The 23535-nt window shown below is 36.5% G+C and overlaps 1 protein-coding gene and 1 pseudogene across 1 annotated transcript in view; both read left to right on the forward strand.

Annotated features, from left to right (window-relative positions):
• Window positions 1-23535, forward strand: part of MACROD2 (mono-ADP ribosylhydrolase 2) — a 2068729-nt gene that overhangs the window by 1767529 nt on the left and 277665 nt on the right. The window lies entirely within an intron of this gene.
• LOC112303607 (eukaryotic initiation factor 4A-I-like) lies at window positions 1974-22075 on the forward strand (annotated as a pseudogene).

Genomic DNA, 23535 nt, shown 5'->3' on the forward strand with positions numbered 1-23535 from the left:
AGGCACAGCTCTTTAGGCCCCCTTCTTTCCAGCCTGGCGGTTACTGCTAAAAGCATTTCTGAGGTCCCAGGAGGCAACTGTGGATTTCATCTGGGTCTTTGGGACTGGAAAACCAAGCCTTACAAGCAGACTCTAAGCATCCCTTCTCAGTCCCATGAGCATTCTTCCCACTGTAGATATGTCGTCCATCTCTGAGGCAGAGTTCAGGAAAGCAGGGCAGGAGGAATCCTCAGAAGAGGAGAGAACAGATAAAAGTAGCAATTTATGCTTTTACTTCAGGCAGGCACACACCAATGCCGTGTAGTAAAATTCCTGGAAGTACTTTGCACACTAACTTTCAGTTAATTTCCTGAATGGACATAAATGCCATGGTTTAGAAGGGAGTTTTTGTTTTCTGGGTTTTTTTAAAATTATAATTCAATAATGCGGATTTTTAAAAATGGAAGTTAAAATAAGATATTAAAGAGAAGGATTTTTACTGTAAAAGAAGAGACAATAAAAGTGCTAGACTCAGAAAACTGAGCTAAAAGGAAGCCTGGAAAGGAATTTGAGACAACTCATACTTAATCAAAAGAGTGAATAACATTAAATAAATTTATTATGTATAAACATTTAAATTAAAATTTTGAATTTTTCTGAGTTATCCTTTTAAAAAAATTTAGTCAAATTGTTATCCAAATACAGCCTCAGTGGAAAAGGAGTGGATTTAGCTTAATAGAAAATTAAACAATTAGTTTATGCAAGAAATAAGCAAAAAAAAAAGCTTCAAATTTGTGCTCAGTTGAGAACAAAGTTGTATTTGAGTCTATTTTAGCTAACTTAAGAACATATGTCACACACATATCCACATATTCTGGTTACAACAGCAGGAGAACATCAGGAGTGTCACAGAACGTGAAACAAAGCAGATGAGGAGAGAGTGCCGAGGCTGCAGCATGGTGAAGTCACGCTTCCTAAAAGATTCATCCCTGAAAAAGCTAGAGCTGCTACCAGACCAGGCACCAGCCCCGGCCAACCCTGCAGTCACTGATCCTTACAAGCAACCTATTCTCCAAATGAGTTCAAAAGAGACTAATGCCTCCAAAAGCAAAACAATTCATTTTTCCTACTAAATGACTGCAGAAAGATCTTTGATTTCCCTCCTTGAATTTATTGTTTCAAAGCTTTCCTCTAATTTCCTATGAGATACCTCATTGAACTTCACAGAGATTACCCTTCAGAGAGCTGTGTGGGCCAGGAATGATGCAAAAGCATATAAAGTCCACAATTTTCTGTTTGTTCTGTATGGTTCACTTTTATGGAAAGAGGTGGCAAAATTCACATCTGGAAGTGTAATTTGAGGAATAAGCTCAGTATGCCAATTTCTGTAGAATAAAAGCCCCAGCTATAATATTTTTAGATTAGAATAATAACAACAATGATAATGGTAATAATGGCAACAATAACAATGATAATTTGTCATTACTACTTAGAAAATTATGATGGAGTAACTACTGTTCATAAGTTATATATTTTAATAATCACAGAATTCTGCTGACACAGCTATTATTATGTCCAGGTTATTCATGTGGAGTTTATGTTCGTCACTCAAGGACCAGAACTAGAAAGGATTTTAATTCAGGTCTGTTTGCCACAAAACCTATTTTTCAGTCTTTTTTGTTTTTTAATGACCTCATGCAACTTTTTCTTCTCCGGATTACAAGATGAATATGTGGCCAGCGAGAATGGCATTATTGATCATAATTCTTCAGTCTCCCAGTACACATACCCTTTGCCATGTGATTTGGCTGCTTGTCCCAAGAAAGGAGCAGAGTCTATTTCCCCACTTCACCCTCTCTAATCCTTTGATCTTGGGTTTGGCCATTTGACTTGCTCCAGTCAATACAATGAGGCAGAAGCGAGAGCATGCTCGCAGTTCTTAGCCCAGGCTGCCAGTGGCCCCAGTGCATCTGCATGTCCTCACAAACCTCGCCATGGCTGTGAAGAGCATGTGTTCACTAGGTTGCTTGTGTCCGGAAGAGTGTGAGGAACGTATGTGACAGAGGGGCCCTGGTTGACTTGGTAATAAATCTTAGATGATCCAGAGATGATAAGCACTATGAAATGATCATTGTCATCTGAGTTTTGGTGTGCTTTTGTAATTACTGTGGCAACAGACACACTCTATCTGGTTTATTTTGAAGAGTAGGTGCTAAATGAATGGATGTGTATGCATGCAAATACCTCTATATACACATACGTAATTGACTGTGAGTCTTGGTGTCTTATATCCAGATAACCATTTAAGTAAACAAATTCATTATTATTAAAAGGAGAGGGAGTTTCAGTATTATTTTCCTGTAGAAATCACTATTCCATTTCCTTTTTGGTTCTTCCACCCAACGCCATCTGTCACCAGCCCAAAAGGAAAGAGGACCCATGGACATGGACAAGAGTGTGGTTTGGGGGGATTGCTGGGGGGAAAGGGACTAAATGTAATGGAGAAAAATATAATAAAGATTATATATATTTTTTAAAAAGGAGACATTTTAAGACAGCTTAGCTGCTTAGCTTTGGTTGCGATCTTTGATAACTCTTACCCAGTAAGTGATACTTAGAGGGACCCTCTTCATACCACTGACACATCTCAGGAGGAGGGAGGAGTCTTGACCCCCATGGAGAAGAGATAGTTCAGTGCTGCCCTTGCCCAATCCCATCCTGGTTATTCTCAGTTGCAGGACTGCCCGCAGGGATGGGTAAATGTTAATTGGGAAGTAACTTTGCAATATGAAACTCTGCTATCCTGTGGAATCATGTCATTTTATGATGTTAGATACTAAACAAAGACTGAATGAAGAGGGAAAATAGATCTGTATATACACATCCCCAACACATATGCACACACACATATTCCAAAGGCATTTAAAGCTGTTCTCAAATTGTGATCAAGTCAAAGAGTTCTTTGTAACTTTGGCTTTTGGTATTGACCTACCTGACACTTAAAATGAATATTTTACACAGTGGCACCTACATTCTTAGATTATGACTCAGTATATTAGATAAAGTAGAGAACTGGCTTAAACTTCACAAAAATCAGATTTAAAAATCCTAACTAAAAAAGGCAAATTTTTGTCTCAGTGTTATACTTTTTGTGATTTGTGTTAATTGCACTGAGAAAGCTGAATTTTGATCAATGATTACAAATGGATGCAAGTTCAAAGGCTGTATGGTTTTCTGGCCAATTGACTTATTGGAAGTAATGTTTGCTTTATTATTTTTACTCATAATGCATTAATATAATATGCATGTTATGACAGTTGGAAATCTGTGAAATATCCCTAATTTTCTAATATTAAAGTGGGAAATCACATATTTTTATTTGATTTGGGCTTGATTTTTAGTAAGATTTGTGTAAGTTCAAAAACATGTTAAAGAATTTCACTTGTAAATAGAAACATTCCAGGATTTCGAGAGAATATGTGCATGTGCGTCGGCAGGTAGGGAAATGTACAGGGTATGTTTTCTCTGGAAGGGAGACTAGAAGTGGTCAACGAGCTGAGACAAAGCCCTGCTATCATTCCACAAAAGAAAACTGTGTGATTAAGAGAAGCCTCATTAAACTTGCAACTCAATTAGATACAATCTAATATTTATGTTCCATTTTCAAGTTCTATGTCCTCTGTTTTGTTAATTTTTATGTGATATTGATCTAAGTAAGATCGTTACTAACATATGGAATCATGAACAAGTCCTGATTTAGTTCACAGTTACAAAGTATTTATTTGTTCTGTGTTCATCTGTTCAATGCCACCATTTTCATTTTTATTTAATTACAGTAATAAAATTTAACATGATATCAACACTTTAAAATGATATTCTTTTCTCCTTTTTTGAAAAGAACTTAACTTTTATTTTTTAATTGCAGTTTACATTCAATATTATTTTGTATAAGTTTCATATTCACAGCATAGTGGTTAGACTATCATATATTTTACAAAGTTGTTCCCGATATTTCCAGTACCTACTAGTCACTATAATAGTTATTACAATATTATTGACTATCTTGAAATTCATAGTTCTCTGCATGAATGTCTAATAAGCATCTTAAAATTAACTGTCTGAAGGAAACACCTGATTTCTCCCCTTTCACCAAACCCGTTAGGCCCCAGTCTTTCCCACCGTTATAAATGGTCTCACCATTCACTCCCTTACTCAGGTCCAAACCTGGCAATCGTCCTTGACCTCTCTCCTTCCCTCACACCCCAACTCCAATCCATGTGCAAACCCCACTAACTCTGTCTTCCAAATACATTTTCCCCCAGTATACCCATAGTTCAAGGAACCATCATCATTCATCTAAGCTGCTGATGGGGTTTCCCTGATTTCCCTTGTCAAAAAACAAATTTAGCTGAGTAGATTGAAAGATCAAATTGGCTTTTTTTAAATTATTCATGAATTGGGAAGCAGCCCATCTGGCAAATAGAAAAGAGCTCTGGAGAGTTGTACAAAATGGGCAGCAGAGGCAAGGACAAGGAGAAGGGATTAGCCCACCTTTTTCTGGAGCACAGAAGGGATCTGTCAAATGGATTAGCTCACTACTGCAGACAAGAAAATTCCAGATTGAGCAATCTACTATTATGTCCCTCAGAGAGAAATTAGGTTAGATATTAAGTCTTGGTTTGGTGACCTGGGATTAGCATAAGTGACTTCATTTTGGACTGTTGTCTTTTTTTTAACACTCTTTCTAACACAGCCTCTGGAGTGATTTTTTTTTTCCAGCATAAGTTATATCAATTCCTAGCTCAGAACCTTGAGTCATTGTTTTGCACTTTCTGAATGAAATCTAAATTTCTCAGCCTGTAATGACCTTTAGGAGTTAGTCCCTTCTAATCTCACCAATGTTTTCCCCTGCTCTTTGCCCTGTTCACACTACCCATGCTGGCTGGCCTGCTATTCCCTAAACATCCTGTAAACACAGGAAAAATGTTCCCCTCTCAGGTCTTCCTTTTTACTTGCTGATCTCACTGCCTGAGGTGCTGCCCCCCAGATCTTTAATGATTTGATTTCTCCCTCTTTTAGTTTCTTCTCAAACATCATCTCCTCAAAGAGATATCCTCTAGCTACTTTGTCTGACATAGCTGCCCTCTCTCCATAGGCTCTACTGTTGGCCTTCACTACAGTACAGTCTGCCACCCATTGACTGCTAGGGTTGCTTTCTAGGACAGTGATTGTGGATACAATTGTGAGCTTTTAATAATCATTACTTTTTAAAATGCAGATGAAGGGCTCCTGCTACCAGTTCAGTCACTGAGCTCTGGGCTCTGTTCTTTCCTGATCAAACTTACAATTCTACTACTACTCTTCTGGCTTTCCCTAACCTTAAACAATTCACATATGAACCAGTGTAACTTCCTCATTATATTGATGACTCCCTATTTACCAATACTATGTACTCTAATTTGCATTACAGAAACACTCCTTATAAGCAGAGTGCATTGCATAGGTTTGCAATGCAAGAACAGTGGCACACACTAACTGGAAGGATGCATGCAATTTGACTGCAGTTGGAAGGGAGATTTCTTTTTTGATGTATACATTTTGTTTAACAATTCTTCATATACTGTTTGCATAATTATGTGTTTCTTATTCTAAAGAGAGGAAACCAAAAGTTAGCGAGACCCAAATAAACTGAGCATGTTTATAAAAACAGGAAAGAAATATGACAAGATAGACATATCACAGATATATACATACTGTGTGTGTGAATGGATAGATAGATATATGGACCTATCTCATCCTTGACACAACCTAACCCAATATATCTTTCATGTTACAGTGACAACTTATGCAATAAAATATTTGTACTTTTCTATTTTCAACAAAAGCAGATATAATACGTATGCACATACTTGTGTTTTGGGCATCCTTTCATGTAACTGATAAATTATTCAGGAGAGCGGAGAAAGGAAGAAAGGGAGAAAAGTGTATTGTAGAGAGAGACTAAGGGAGGAGGGAGGGAGAAGAAATTAAATATCACTCTTCCTCTACTGGAAGACAGTTCTGAAAATATTGTTCAATTTATTTCATACATTTCATTTGTTAGTTGTTTTTTAGTCCAAATGAAGCATGTTTCAGTGTAGGTCTCATTATCACAGGTTCAAAGAGTTTCTCTAATTTTTTGTACTACCTAGAAATCCCCCAGCTGGTATTTCACAGTTCTTTCTAAAGCTTTCTAAAATATCTATATGTTCCTTTTGACAATTTCTAATGACATTTTTTTAAAATTTAACCTTTATTGTATATTTTTTCTAATGACACTTCTTTCCGACTTGGGGAGTTATTTCTGAGAACCAAAGCTCTGGTTGTGACAAGCCACATCTATCTATGTCCTTTCTTCTGATGGTTTCCTCTTCTCTGTTTAGCACCTAGTATTCTTTCATCGCAATAGAGGCAAGTTGACTTTTCCTAAAGGACAGATTTTTTTTCTTTTGTCTCCCCAACTTAATATGCCTTTTCAGAAGTTAGAAAATATTCCCTTCTATTTCCCAGGCCTTAATTAAGTAATCTGTTATTTCATAAAACAGTGGGATAAATATTCACAATTGTCAAATTAAAAAATCAAGTAAAGTCTTTTTTAATGTATCTTTTATTGTCTAATGAAGTTAATAATAAGCATTAATACTGGTTTCTTGAGCTTCTGATAAGGAGGTTTCTTTTCCTTAAAAAAATTAAGTAATTGGAATCACCATCCAACCTCATCTGAGGAAAAGTGATCAGAAAAAAAAATGTCTTCACAATCAAGCTGTGGACATGATATAGGAAGACTACTGAAGAAAACTGGTAACCGGACTCATCTTTTCTTACTTTGATAGTTGATAGTGATTACTGGCAAGTATAACAATCCTTTTCTAAGGGATGAATCCCAAACTCTTTTTATGAAGCCAGCATCATCCTAATTCCAAAACCAAATAAAGACCCAACAATGAAAGAAAACTACAGGCCAATATCACTGATGAACATAGACGCTAAAATCCTCAACAAAATATTGCGAAACTGTATCTAGCAATACATTAAAAAGATCATACACTATGATCAAGTAGGATTTATTCCAGTGATACAAAGATGGTATAACATTCACAAATCAATAAATGTAATACATTACATAAACAAAAAGAAACACAAAAATCACATGATCATATCAATAGATGCGGAAAAAGCACTTGATAAAGTACAGCACCCATTTATGATAAAAAAAACACTGAGCAAAATGGGAGTAGAGGAAGCATTGCTCAACATGATAAAGGCCATATATGAGAAACCTATAGCCAACATCATACTCAACTGGCAAAAACTAAAAGCTTTCCCATTAAGATCAGGAACAAGACAAAGATGTCCACTTTCATCACTTCTATTCAATATAGTATTGGAAGTCCTAGTCACAGTGATCAGACAAGAAAAACAAATAAAAAGCATCCAAATTGGAAAGGAGGAAGTAAAACTGTCACTCTTTGCAGATGATATGATAGTATACATAGAAAATCCTATAGACTCCACCAAAAAACTCAACCTAATGAGCGAATTTGGCAAAACAGCAGGGTTCAAAGTAAATATTCAGAAATTAAAGGCATTTTTATACAACAAAAATGAAAAATCAGAATCAGAAATCAGGAAAAAAAAATCCTATTTGCAATAGAAACAAGAAAAATAAAGTACCTAGGAATAAACCTTACCAAGGAGGTAAAGGGCCTATACTCAGAAAACTACACAACACTGACGAAAGAAATGAAAGAAGACACAAATAATTGGAAGCATATACTGTGTTCATAGATTGGAAGAATCAACATCATCAAAGTCTCCATAGTACCCAAAGCAATTTATAGATTCAATGCAATCCTTATTAAAATATCAATGACATATTTCACAGATATAGAACAAACATTTCAGAAATTTATATGGAACCTTAAATGACCCTGAATAGCCATGGCAATTTTGAGAAAGAAAAGCAAAGTATGGGGGATCACAATACTTGATATCAAACTATATTACAAGGCTACAGTAATCAAAATATCCTGTTACTGGCATAAGAACAGACATATAGACCAATGGAACAGAACAGAGAGCCTAGATATTATCCCAAGTCTCTACAGTCAATTAATATTCAACAAAGGGAGCAGCAGCATAAAATGGAGCAAAAATTGCCTCTTCCACAAATGGTGTTGGGAGAGCTGAATAGATATATGCAAAAAAAAAAAATGTGACTAAATCACCAACTTACACCATACACAAAAATAAATTCAAGGTAGATAAAAGACTTAAATATAAGTTGTGACATCATAAAAGTCAGTGAGGAGGACATTGGCAGGAAAATCTCAGATATCCTATGCAGCAATATTTTCACTGATATGTCCCTTAGAACAAGGGACATAAAGGAAAGAATAAACAAATGGGACTACATCAAATTAAAAACATTCTGCATAGTTAAGAAAACAGCATTAAATGAAAAGAGAACCAACTATGTGGGAAAACATATTTGCAAATGATACTAGGAAAAAGTTTGATCTCCAAGATATATAAAGAACTCACACAACTTCACTCTAGGAAGACAAACAAACTAATTAAAAAATGGGCAAAAGACTTGAACAGACACTTCTCCAAGGAGGACATACAGAGGGCCCAGGGGGTATATATGAAAAGATGCTCAGCATCACTAGCCATCAGAGAGATGCAAATTAAAACTACAATGAGGTACCACTTCACACCAGTCTGATTGGCCAACATAACCAAATCAACAAACAAGAAGTGCTGGTGAGGTTGTGGAGAAAAGGAAACCCTAGTGCAGGAATGCAGACTGGAGCAACCACTATGGAAAACAGTATGGAATTTCCTCAGAAAACTAAAAATGGAACTGCCTTTTGATCTGGCAGTTTCACTGCTGGGATTATTCCCTAAAAACCCTGAAACACAAATTCAAAAGAACCTATGCACCCCAATGTTCATAGCAGTACAGTTTACAATAGCCAAGTACTGGAAGCAACCTAAGTGCCCATCAATAAATGAGTGGATAAAAAAATTGTGGTACATTTACACAATGGAATACCATGCAGCAGAAAGAAAGAAGGAGCCCCTACCCTTCACAACATGGATGGAACTGGAAAGCATTATGCTAAGTAAAATAAGCCAGGTGATGAAAGACAAATACCATATGATCTCCCCTATAAGTAGAACCTAATCAACAAAACAAACAAGCAAGCAATAATGACCAGATACACTGAAATAAAGAACAAACTGACAGTAACCAGAGAGAAGGCGGGAGCAGAATAATATGGGATAAAAGGGAAGGGCCATCAAGAATATGTATAAAGGACACAAGGACAAAGCCAAAATGGGTAGGTTTGAGATGGGGATGGGGAAGGTGGGGTGGAGGAGGGGCTTAGGTGAAAATGGAAACAACTGTACTTGAACAAAAATTAAAAAAATCCTTTTCTGTGTTGAGATACTGGAATAGTTACCTTTTGTTAGATAACAAATAATCCCATAATAATGACTCTAAAAAAATTTGAACCTAATGATTCTTTTGATTGAGTGGGTTCTCCATGCAATGTCTCCATCTATATTTGGTTAGCCCAGGCTTGTTCATGTGGTAGGAGAGGGAATCCACCCAGTGAGAAAGAGCAAGCCCCAGTGCACAAGCACTTTTCAAGTCTCTGATTATGACTGGTTTGCTACCACCCTGATGACTCATGCAAATTATATGGCCAAGCCGAGACTCAAGGAAGGAGCTCTTCCATCATTTCATGGGAAGAACTGCAAAGAATTTGTATACTTTTTGATAATCTACCACAGCCACCAAAAATGAGAAGGGCGACATTCTCTTTCCTATTATAAAGGTTACAAAGCAGCATAAATTGCATACCTTCTCTAGACAGTGAGTAACTATACTCTATGAGTCCTGAGTCCATTTGTCAAAACTTGTATGAACCATCCGTTGGGAGGAATAATGGAGCCCTTGTGCACCACATTCTAAGAATGGTGGTGATAATTTAGTCAGCCAAGGACAGCTGCTAAGACTGCACAATCTGTGCACTGCACAATCTAAGGGATGTTATTCACACCATAATTCCATAATTTTGTGTATTTATTAAAATTTATTGAAAAACAATAGTTAAGTTTCATGAAGAAAGGACATTGTTTCTCCTTCTTACAGAACTGATTCTCTTGGCTAATAACTTATGCTAACAAACTCATTTTTTCCAAATGAAGAGACCACTTGTTATAACAAATGGTAAAGAAGTCCCTAACTTGCATAGAGTATCTCATTTCTTCTTTCTTGAAGTGTTTATTTTTGTTGTCTTCTAAAGGACAAAGTTAACCTAGTCTTAATTCCCATAGGTGTTAACATTCATATTTACAAGCAAAAAAAATTTACCATTTTAGATTATATTTTCTATGTTTGATTTCCAAAATCTGGAGATGTTTCCCTCTGGACACCACTTTGAAGTTTATCTATAAATTATTATTTTTATATACATATATTTTTTATCTCTCAGGGGATTTCTGCTAACCCCTTTGACTGTTGATTGCCAAAGACACTTGTAACCCTCTATTTTCTTTGAGGGCATAGTGTTGTCTGTTGGAACTAGAAACTTTAGGTTTAGATTGAAGATCTAGAATATATGCCAATCAACTAAACGTGTTTAGTGTCCTTCTATTTCCTGAAAGATTAATGCTGCATGCTGTAGCTCATTTGAAAAAAGTCAGCTGTATATTTTAAGACAATATATCTTATTCTAGTATAGAAACAATTCATTACTGAGATATTTATAATGTTGCATTTATACCATTAATCTAAAACATTTATTTACATTGCTTCTTGGCCTTTTGGCTAAGGTCAAGAGCAAAAAAATTTACTTGCACCAAGAATCCTTTCAGAAAATTTTACCATACATAGTTTTTATCCAATTGAAAAATTCCATTTTAGCAGATTTAGAAACTTTAACATAAAATCACAATGGAATTGTTGGAATTAAAAAGAAGTACAAATAACTTCATGGATTATTGTCTATTAACCAAGATTTTATATCTCTTGAAATAGGTAACATGAGCATATGTGTGTGTGTGTGTGTGTATGTATGTATATATATACATATATATATATATATAATGTCATAAATTAAAATTAGCTATGGTATTATAATCAGTTGCAAAAAGGAAATGAAGCAATAAATATGAAATAAAACATGTTCTCTGGTTGTAGCATTATAGTATTACAAAAACTAACATTCAGTCTCTATATTGACATTTTTTGAAAGAGTTTAAAGAATTCTAAAATATCTAGTTAAGAATGAGTGTGTAAAAAGCAAAGATAAGAAAAGGTTTAAGTTTCTTAATTTCATCCTGAGAGAGTGTTAACTGTAAATTAAAAATACATTTATTTGGGGTTCTGGTGAAGATGATGATGTAAGTAAATGTGGTACTCAAATTCTTCTACAACCACATCTAAATTAAAACTAAACTACAGAATAAGAATAATTCAGAACTGCCTGAAATCCAACTGAACAGAAGTCCTACAACTAAGGATATAAAGAAGCCACATCAGAGTAGTAGGAGGGATGGAGACAGGTAGTGGGCTGGTCCCACACCCATGTGTGGCTGATGAAAATTGGGAGATTATATCTCAGATACAGAGGTTGTCCCTGAGGATCAAGGGGTCCCAGTCACACACCATTTATTTGTGTCTTCTTTAATTTCTTTCATCAATATCTTATAGTATTCCAGGTATGGGTCTTTTGCCTTTTTTGATAAGTTTATTTGTAGGTATTTTATCCTTTTGGATGCAATTTAAGATTGTTTTCTTGATTTCTCTTTCTGACAGTTCATTATTAATATATAAAAACACAATGTATTTTTAATATTTATTTGGTGTCCTGCACCTTTAGTGAATTCATTTACCAGTGCTAACTGGTGAAATCTTTAGGATTTTCTACATATAATATCATGGCATCTGCAAATGGGACAGTTTAACTTCTTTTTTTCCAATTTGGATGTTATTTTTTTTTAATTTCTTTTTCTTGCCTAATCGTCATGGCTAAGGCTTCCAGTACTATATTGAAAGTGAAGGGAGTAGGCATCCTTGATGTGTTTCTGATCTTAGAGCAAAAGCTTTTAGGTTTTCACCACAATATTTAATATGTGGTTAAGTGGTATTTTTAAGTATTTTCTTTTTTTAGGCAATATATTTTTCGTTCATAGAGAGCTAGTAAAAGCCCCACAAGATAATCATGACGATGCTTTTTATTTTTTACACTTTCAGTTATATCTGCTCTTGTGTCTTTGAATATCTTTTCTATCAGATCATTAAATAATGATTATCTTGTCTAGAAATAATTTGTTTTGTTTTGTGGTTTTACTTGAGCCCTAGAGACAGGATGCACTTTTAGAATGTCAGAAATGTTAACTTGTAAAGTAGAGAATGCTTTTTATTTATTTTTTAATTAGAGTAATATAATGATTCATTGTTTTAGAATATACTCTTAAAAGTGAGCAGATAGAAACCTATTCTCTCGCAAATCAGCTGTTATTTTTGGCTGTGACATTTTACATTACTCTCTGGATTGTCTAAAAAAAGTAAAATGATGTTTGCAAAAGCACTGGGAGCTCTTTGGAAAAGAACAGTTTTAATCCAAGTCCATTACTAATTAATCAGATCAAATTCCCATATTAACTCATTCTAACAATCCAAGCTTAGTTGGCCAAGTATATTACCATGATTTATTTTCATATTTCATAGAACCATGCAGCAATTCAATCACAGACTGGTAACCTACATATTATAAAGTTTAAATCATGTTCAAATGTTACGTTTTTTAACTGAAGATGGTGGATAGATGACAGCCTTTCAGGAGATGTTGACTATGTCCCCCAAATAATGAATAATACAAAATAGTGAATAGATGTCATGAACAGTATTGTCCTTGAGAGAAGCCACCATCAGTCCCAAAGTAAGGTTTACAAAAATAAGAAACAAGAAGATGAAGATGAGATGCAGTTCCAATTTAATTTCCTTTCCCAGTGTTTTGCTGCTGTTTTGTTTTTAATATCTCCCATGGAGCAATGAGTCTAATGTCTCCCACCAAAGAAAAGCAATAGTGATATACATTTTGCACATAGTAAAATTGGTATGATTTTATGAATGCTAAAAATGAAAGTATTTTCTCTTTTACCTTCATCTTGTGTTTCTTTAGTGTAATAAAATAGCTTCCCTGGGAGGTCAAAGGATCTGCCATCTCTCTTATGCTCTAAGGCAGTTGTAACTGTGTAGTTGGAAACTTGAATTTTGTTTGGGGGAGTTTTAAAAGATGGTATTAACTGGTGCCTAAGGGGGCAAAAGTCATCTATATGTAAAAGCAGTGAAGGCATAGGAAAGTAGCTATAAAGACACTAAACAATCCAAGAGACTTATGTTAACTGCTGTTTCAAAATGCATAGATCCCTGTTGTGGGAGCCTCCAGAGCTCACTTTTCTCTCAGTGAGTCTATCTTGTTTCTTTTCCTCTTTGTATGGTACCATTTAGAGTTCTCCAGTGCCCTTCTTCTTTGAAATGTCAAAGGTTGTCCCTTGGAGGATTCACTGTCTACTTCTGAACACTTTCTGAAAATTCTGAGTTGTCAGATTTTCTCTGGGAGCCAGTGAAGAGCTGAATTCCTTCCCTCATACTGACTGGTGAAGGAAGAGGAAAGGCTTTTACTTCAGAACGTTTTCCTAACTGGAGAAGGAGAAGGTGTAAGGGGCACTTCCCAAAGAAGGAGAGGACAGCATACTGGACTGCCTCTCTTCAGCATTTTCATTGCCATCTGCTAGGAAAGAACTACAAAAAGAATAAAGTTTTGAGGAGAAGTTTAAAGAATAAAGATATTTTGTATGAGAATGGTAATATTTTCTGTTTATCCATCTTCTGCAGAAAATAATATATTAATGACTTTCTAAGAATAATATGGCTACATAAATGTGGCCAATTAAACTTGTTTAAATCATTTAAATTTGTTTGTTCTCCCATGGTATATCTCATGGAATAGCCAAATATTTTGCAGTACTTTGCTAGAATATGAAATGTTTGGCACGTGAAAGAATTGAGAGAATCTGAGAATTCACTCTAGGATATCTTGAAGAAATCAGCTGAGAAGATAAGACCAGCCTTGAAGAGACTGCCATATTTCTTAAATTTGAGGAATTTTCTTTGGAATCCCAAACTAAGAATAAAATTGGACTCTCATAAATACTAAGTCCATTTCATGATTTAGATTACCCAGACATAAAAGAATGAATTATAACAAAGATGAAAAGAGTTTATAGAGGGTTTCACCCTGAATCAGGGCCAAATTTATAGGCATACACCTACAAGTATAGAATTCAAGACTGACATCTCAGATTTGAAGTCCTAGGGCTTTGTAGGTCCAAAAAATGTGTTCCATTTGGCCAGCATAAGGTTGCCTTCATTTTTACAGCATTTTAAAAACCAAATGAAGTTATTGACAATACTTACAATGAAGAATTCATATAAAAATCCAAATTTATGGCTTCTCTTGAAAGACTTAGGCACACATACCCAAGAATTGAATAGCAGCTACTTTTTTATGTAGTAGTCTGTACTTACCAAGTCTTGGTGGCCAAATCTCATCCCTGTAATCATTTTCATACATATGAGGTTTGTTGGAAAAAGTCCAACAATTGTTGATATAACGAGAACAGTTTGTGTGACATTGATGTAACCTGGACTGGATTGCACATGGGTGAACAATGATGACTTCACTGTCCTAGTCAGTGGGGGTGGTAGATGCTGTTGAGTGACCCTGTGTACTGTGTGGTCATTGCATTCAAAATGATGAGTGAGTAGAGCCATGGATCTGCAACAAATTTTGTGTTAAGTTTGAACATTCCTCCATGGAAACTATTCAAATGATTCAGAAGGCCATAGCTATGTGCAACTGGTGATTGGCAGCTTCGTCATGACAATGTGCCTGCTAATGTATCATGTCTCCTGAAGAGATTTTCAGCAAAATATCAAATCACCCAGTTGACTCAGCCCAACTATAGCCCAAATTTTGCATCTCATGCCCTCTGGTTCTTTCCAAAACTAAAATCACCTTTGAAAAGGAAGAGATTTCAGACCATCAATGAGATTCAGGAAAATATCAGGGGGAAGCTGATGGCAACTGGGAGAACTGTGTGAGATCCCAAGGTGCCTACTTTGAAGGGTATTGAGGTGTCATTGTACCATCTACAATGTTTCTTGTATCCTGTATCTTCTTCAATAAACATCTCCATTTTTCAAGTCACATGGCAGGATATTTTCTGGACAGAACTCATATACGTACTCTCAAGTGTCTGACTGTTGGTACCCTTCATTTATTCCCCTGATCTGTTAGACCTCCATAGCTATTGTGTTTATCAGGCAGCTTCTGTTCCAAGGTATCCTCTGGGATGATGGGTTATGTACCTGTGAGCCTTCTCTTACCAGAAAGACAAGTTCCATCTACCTTGTTATCTCTGCTGGCTGACACTGGCTACTCTCTTCTCCAATTAGTGCTGGCTCCTTTTTGTGGATCCCAGGCTGCCATCTTGACCTTGCTCCAGACCACCCAAATGTCAACTTAGCAGTCATTTAAATCAAATTATATAATACAACATTTAAACTGCTAGGCAATGGTAATATGTATTGATGCTATTAATAGATACACTTATAAGAATGTTCTCTTCTCAAACTAAATGACTAGCAGATCCCCTTTTAAAAGTTAATATTTCTCCCCATCCCTCCACCCCACCCCAGCTGAACCCACCTCCCTCCCCCACCTCCACCCTCCCCCTTGGTTTTGTCCATGTGTCCTTTATAGTAGTTCCTGTAATCCCCTCTTCCCACTGTCCCCCACCCCCACCGGCTATTGTTAGATTGTTCTTAACTTCAATGTCTCTGGTTATATTTTGTTGGCTTTTTTCTTCTATTGATTATGTTCCAGTTAAAGGTGAGATCATATGGTATTTGTCCCTCACCGCCTGGCTTATTTCACTTAGCATAATGCTCTCCAGATTCATCCATGCTGTTGCAAAGGGTATAAGCTCCTTCTTTCTCTCTGCTGCGTAGAATTCCATTGTGTAAATATACCATAGTTTTTGTAATTGAATAACAACAAAAATTTAAAAAAATATATTTGAAAATACAAAAAAAAAGTTAATATTTGCAGACCAATCCAACATCAGCATATTCACTCTGAAAACAAATTTCTTTTTTACAGAATGTGAAAAAAAAGCAAAACTAAATTTCATATCTTGTTTACTCAACAAGAGAGTGTATTGATGACACAAGTTGTCCTGGGCTAGGTAGTGATTATATTTAAGTGCCATAGAAGATTATGTTGGAAGAGATTGCAATCACTGTAAGTACTTAGTATTGGATTGCTTACATGAAAGGAATGTGACTGTTAAGATGAAAAGAAATCTCCTCAGTATAGATTAGTTTGTCTATTGTCCATTAACTATGAAAGAAAGTTGAAATTCAGCTCATTGTGATTCAATGCTAGATTTTATAAAAACAAAAGCTTTTGTTTGAGAAACTGCTGAATATCTACAGTTTTTTTTTCTGGAATGCTTAATTGTGGAGGTTTTAGGAATTTAAGGGCAGTTTCTTCTTGCTATTAGCATAATATATTGTGATATGCATACATGTATGCATGTATAAACACATATGAATAATCAAGTGATACATATATGTGTGTATGTTATTCTGAGATTCTACTTCAACTAGGGCAGCATGTATTTCATTTTTATGTATTATAGTTTTGGGGTTTTTTTACATTTTTTTATTCAAGTTGTTCAAGTACAGTTGTCTCCATTTCCCCCCACCATCCCCTCCTACCCCAGCCATCCCCACCTCCCACCTTTGATCCTACCCCCCATTGGTGTTATCCATGTGTCCTCTATACATGTTCCTGAAAACCCTGCCCCCTTTTCCCCCCTTTATGTCTTCCCACCTGCCCTCTGGTTACTGTCAGTTTGTTCTGAATTTCACTGTCTCAGGTTATATTTTGCTTGCTTGCTTATTTGGTTGATTAGGTTCCACTTATAGGTGAGATCATGTGGTACTCGTCTTTCACATCCTGGCTTATTTCACTTAGCATAATGCTCTCCAGATCCATCCATGCTGTCGCAAAGAGTAGAAGCTCCTTCTTTCTTTCTGCTCCATTGTGTATTCCATTGTGTAAATGTACCATAGTTTTTATATAATGGGGTTCCATGTAAGACTGTAGCATTTTAAACATGCTAGTATTGACAAGGAAAATTTAGAAAAACACTAATCTGGTTCAGCTATACTATATTCTATATGAAGAAATGAGACTTTTTCAAAGTGAAATACTGGTTAATGGTAGGACCAGGTTTAGAACACAAGGCTCAAAGCTTCTAGTCAAGTCTTCCTTGTACTTCATTTGACTAATATTTATTGAGTATATGCTATGTGCAGACACTTGCCAAGCATGAATTATCTCTATTAACAATTCAACTAACTCCATGAAGTTAACATTATCCATATTAAAGATGAGGATAAAAATTCTCAGGAAGTGTAAGTAACTTGGCCAAGGTTGCACAGCTAGAAATACAGTCAGAATTCAAGTCTAACTTAACGTGATTCCAAACCCACTAACTGTTCTCTTATCCACTTTTCTCTACTGCTCATAAGCATTTTTATCTAAGATGGTAAAAAGATCATAAAATCAAACTTAATGTGTTTTTCTATGTTTACGCATGGAATAAGAAAACATTTAATCATGACATTTTTGTTCAATGCTCTGTGCCATTCTGAACTCCATTATTAAAGGGTTGTCAAATTTGAAAAGATCAACTCCTTGAATGTAGTATCTGTGAGGTTGGAGCTGAGAATTCTGCAGATGTTTATGAAGACTGATTCCTGTTGATCTGAGGAGACAGTAAAGAACATCTTGGTGAGTTTATGATGCTTCCAATCAATAAACGGTAATGAGAATGAACCAGAAGCAGGAGAGGTGAGAAAATAGTAGTTGAGGAATAACCATGAAAGACCAACTTAAAAACAAGTTCAACACAATAGAATTCAGAAGATTCACAGATAAACATCTCAATGGAATTATTCTTACTAAACCAATCTTTAAACAGTCTTAAAGAAACTTCCTTATTTGGACTCTCCTAAAAACACTTTGGCAGATATCTAGTTACCTTGGTAAAGTCTCAGTGGATAAGGATAGATGCTGCTGAAAGGCACCATGGCAATGTCAGTGTAACAGAACCCTTGGGTTCTATTACTCTGGATTTTATTGGATGCCACTGATAAGAACCATGACTCCCAATGCCAGAGTCTTATGAAAAGGAAAGGAACCATTTATTCAAAAATTACACAGGTTTAGAATAATGGCAGAATTCTACTGTTAAATCTCATTCCCTTTAGAAACAAAGAAACACCCACAAACGCACAATCCTGCCCTCCCTTGCCAAACCAGGCCCATCAGAGGTACCATCTGCCAAGAAAAGAAATAGAGTCTGTAGCTTAGCTGGGAAGATTCCCATCTGTGTTCTGGCTTCTTCCAGTCATTCATGCTCAGTTAGCTAGGCTCCTGCTCTTAATCCAAAACCACATCTTCATGGTGGTCCAGTGACCCTTCTGCATCCTTTCAAAGCATATGGCCAAGATCCTGCACTGCCACTACATGGTCAAGAGGGCAATGGCTGCCCTATACCTGGGTTTAAATCCTGGTGTGGATCTTCCTTCATAACCCCATCTCTGGCTCTTCCCAGTAGTCTGGATTCTTCTGCCTTTTTTGGCTGCCATTGTTAGTCCAGGGCCATGCATGGCCCCATGACATATGAACTGCTTCCAAGCTGCTCCTGCAGTCACAGCAAGTCCCTCTGGCTACTTCGAATCATGGATTAGAGTCATGCCATCTCCCTTGTTTCCAGCACCTGCCACAGCTTTTAGCATTACCAAAACACTGGCCTAGTTCTTTAGATATGCAAAGTAACTCTCAATGGCCCTGCTCTGCTTCCCTCATCCCCCAATCCCAAGCAATTGCTTTGGGGGTTTTCTCCATTTTGGGGGACCTCTAGCTCAGCACCCCATTACACTGTCACCCTTTTTAGACAAACACATATAATTCAATCTCTCTAATTTGTTAAATAAAGAGTAATTATTTCAGCTCTTGCTTGAAATGGCCAGGTCCCATTTCTAAAACATCAAAACCAGGCTATTTTTAGCAATGTGCTATGGCCCTGCCCCTTGAAGTACTCATTCAATGTGGTATGTCTGAACATAGGAAAATAAAATGGCAGATAGAAGTGTTTCAGTAGACAATACAAGTCTGAAACAATTAACCAGTCATTTCAGTTGGCAATGTTTTTTGGAGAAGTGGGATATTCAAGAATTTTTAGGTAGACTTGGGTTTAGGGTCAGTGTACCTATAAGATGCCAGGTACAAAGATCACCACTATGTTAGTAGCAGTCATACATGCCATTTTGGATTAAAATATGTGTGTGTGTGTGTGTGTGTATGTGTATCAGTCCCCCAGCTCTGGAGAGGGAATAGGATTTTTGGAAGTGATGTCTTTTAGGCAACCACTGTATAACTTAGTGCACCAAAGTAATCATTGAGTAAAATGTTCCTCTGCCGTGAGGTTTGTTATGTGTGAAGGAGTTTCTATACCCCTGCTGAAATGAACTGTAAAAGAACAATTCATAACTTTTATCAATATTATCATCTGAATAATGGGAACATATGTTATAAGCTTTAGCTCATGAAAATAGTGATTTTTAGACATTATTAAGAGATTACTTAAAGTTCACGTATTTCAGGTGAACTGAAGAGTTAAAGTGATTTTAGAGGTATTTCTTCTTTTTTGTTTAAAAAGCATTTTAAAACAAAATACTAGTGTATTTCAAAGATTATTGTATTTAATCTAATCTGTACTGTCTCTTTAATTCCGTGCATACTTTCAGAGCCACAGAGGTTGCATATAACATTATCTCCACAGAAAAATGAAGCTTCTTTTTTTACCCTTAGTGGTTCCCAAGCTTAAGACAATTCAACAGTAAACCCCATAGTACAAGCCAGACATCAGTAACCACATCATTATGGCTAAACCCAAGTTTATACCTGGCAATTCTTGCTTCAGAGTTTTTGAGGAGGTAGAAGAGGATTTGATAAGAATATTTTAACCCCAGACTGCATTTTACTCAACCACATAGCCTAAAGTTTAGCAAAATCCTTTTTAACCTTAAGCATTTAATTATTTACTTAAGCTACAGCAGCTATAAAATATAGAATGAGAAAAAATAAGAAGCTATTACCTTAGGTGGTGGGCCATTGCAACATGAGAAGAGAGTTTGTCCATCTCTAGTGAACTTATTCTCTACAAGCACATTATGAGGCTAATTTTATGCTATCATCCTCTCCCTTCCCACCTCTGACCATAGGTCTCAGTCTCTTTCTGTGGATCCATATCTTCTGTTCTGCCTTTGAAGTTTGTTGTTTCTAAAGCTTCTCTACTTGGTGAAATTATGAATCTACTTATGGATCATGAAAGGCTCAGTGAAAGGCTTATGTGAAGTTCATGAAAGGCTCAGTGAAGTTCAGTAATTTATCAAAGGCCTGCTACTACTGAATAGCTGGTCAACTCTCACTGTTTATTTTTCCCCCTACTACATTACACAAACATTTACATATTTAACTTAAGGTATTTACAGGGCCTGTTTATGCTCCATTCCCTCAGATGTAAACTGAAATGAGTTATTACATCTAAAGCATCAGAACAGTTTTGATACATATTAAGCACTCACTGAGTAAACTGTCATTAAGTATCACTAATAACATTTTCCATTAAGAAGATGGAAAGTCCAAAATCACTAGATGTGTTCTGTCATTCATTCAACATGATGTTTTATCCAAAAAATCAGATGGATGTCTTTAATAAGAACTTCTAGTAACAATTGAAGGAACTGACCACTAAAGGAGGAGTAGAAGGAAAAGCCATTTATAGCTCATGTGCTCACTTGTAAAATGACCTTAGTGTTATAAAATAGTTTTTAAAAGTTCTAGGTATCAAGAATTCTATCCAAGCAAATCAAACATGGATTAAGAGGCCACTTTTGCCATCTCAGTTCTGTAACAGATTGAATTGGATCTACTCAGACCTTGGTCCTGGTACCCACTAGAGAATTGGCACAGCAGATAGAGAAGGTAGTCATGGCTTTAAGGGATTACATGGGTGTCTCCTGACATGCCTACTTTTGAGTTACCAATGTGCACACTGAGGTGCAGAACCTGCAGATGGGAGCTTCCAATATCACCACGGGCACCCCAGAGCATGTATATGATATTCTTAGCTATAGATACCTGTCTCCCAAATACAGCAAGATATTGTACTGGATGAAGCTGATGAAATGTTAAGCTGTGGATTCAAAGACCAGATCTATGACATATTCCAAAAGCTCAATGGCAACACTCAGGTGGTCTGCTACAGTGCCTTCTGATGTGCTTGAGGTGACCAAGAAGTTCATGATGGACCCCATTCAGACTCCTGTCAAGAAGGAAGAGTTGATCTGGAGGGTATCTGCCAATTCCATATCAATATGGAATGAGAGGAGTGGAAGTTAAACACACTGTGTGACTTGCATGAAATCCTCACCATCACCCTGGCAGTCATCTTCATCAACACTCAAAGAGAGGTTGATTGGCTCAGTAAGAAGAGGCATGCCTGAGATGTCACTGTCTCTGCCATGCATGGAGATATGGACCCAAACGGACAAGATGTAATAATGAAGAAGTTCTGCTCTGGCTCTAGCAGAGTACTGATTACCACTGACCTGCTGACCAGAGGCATTGATGTAGAGCAGGTTTTTTTAGTCATCAACTATGATCTTCTGAAGACTGTAACCACAGAATTAGAAGGGAAGACATTTTGGCTGTAAGGGTGTGGCTATAAACTGGGTGAAAGAAGAAGACAAGATGACTCTTCCAGACACCAAGACCTAAATCTACAATACCTCCATCGAGGAAAGGCCCTCAATATTGCTGACCTCATCTGAGAGGGGCTGATCTGCCACCTCACCCCAGTGAAGTTTCAACCCTTAGGAGGCTGAGGAGAAGCAGGAGTAGGGTGAGAATGAAGCCAAGAGATGACATATATTGTCATTTTTAAAAATTTTCCTCTGAATAAATGTCATTTTTTGAGGCAAAGAAGGAACTGTGAACATTTTAGATGCCTTTTTCTTGGATAGGATCTTGCCCCAGGTGCCACCTCTTCTGCCCAAAATACTCATCTATTTCCCTTACCTAGTCATCCTCCAAATCCCAGAGGCTCTCCCCATTCCAGCCAAATTCCTCTGAAAATGATTCAAGAGGGCTATAATGTCACTTGATTTCATTTTCTGGACCAAATCTAGAGAGAGAATTCCAGAGTTAGGTGGTCCCCAAGTAGAGGGAGCAGAGGAAAAACAATAGTAGCCACTTTTACATTGTTTAGTGTAGTATTTATTGATTCAGGAAACAAACACAAAATTCCAAAACCAAATAACTTGGAAACTGCCAAAAGAAAAAAAAAAGAAGCAATGGCTATGAGTAAAAAAGAAAACATAAAAGCAAAGAAGGACTGGGCAGGAGTGGAAGAAATAAACAAGTACAAATAAGGCAGGGATGAACAGTGAGGATTTAATTTAAGCTGCTCTTGGGAACTACCTAGAGATTTAATATTATTATTATGAGAATATTTGGAATTAACATCATTCTTATTGTTGAAATTCTCTTTAGAGTTGTTTGCATACATTTTTATATTGATGCTTTAAAACACTATTTTATCTTTGCTTGTATTAGATTGCAGAACAGCTGACTTAGAGGTGCTGTGGAATTTCCATTCAGTTAAACTGGCATTTTCTTTTTGGTGTGTCAGTCCTAAGGGTGACTCTAATGATTCACTGGAACTTTTGATATTTGGCTTACAAGGTGATGTTAACCATACATTGAGATATTTTGCTTTGCTTAATTCAGTGTGGTGCTGTGAAACCCAGCCAATAGTGTTCCCATATATCCAAATACCAAGTAGCAAAAGGAAATGTGTCCTCTACAGTCAGTGTCCCTAGAGGCATACTAAATTGGCTGTTAAAATATAAAAAAGTCCACCCAACTCAAGGAATTTGACTCATCGTTTCCTCCACTGCTGATGAGTTCAAGGATTCCGAAAGTTCAGAAAAATGAAAAGAAGTCACATCTCCTGTTACTTCCTCCTATGAGAACCTCTCTGACAAATAAACAAAAACCTGTATGACTCTAGCTATTATACAATGTACAACCAAGATTTTGCTATTGGATATAGCCTACAAACCATTGCAACTGTTTCATGTTGTGCATGGAGAGATCCATTATCAGTCTGTGGTGAAGCCTTATTGAAACCTGCTATACCTTATTTATAAGAAGAAAAGGAAAAGATAGTTAAGAATCTGCCTGAGATCCAGTTGGACAGAGATGCTTCCTCTCTGACCCCTCTGCCGTC

Source organism: Desmodus rotundus, chromosome 6, assembly GCF_022682495.2.
Source record: "Desmodus rotundus isolate HL8 chromosome 6, HLdesRot8A.1, whole genome shotgun sequence".
Lineage (NCBI taxonomy): Eukaryota > Metazoa > Chordata > Mammalia > Chiroptera > Phyllostomidae > Desmodus > Desmodus rotundus.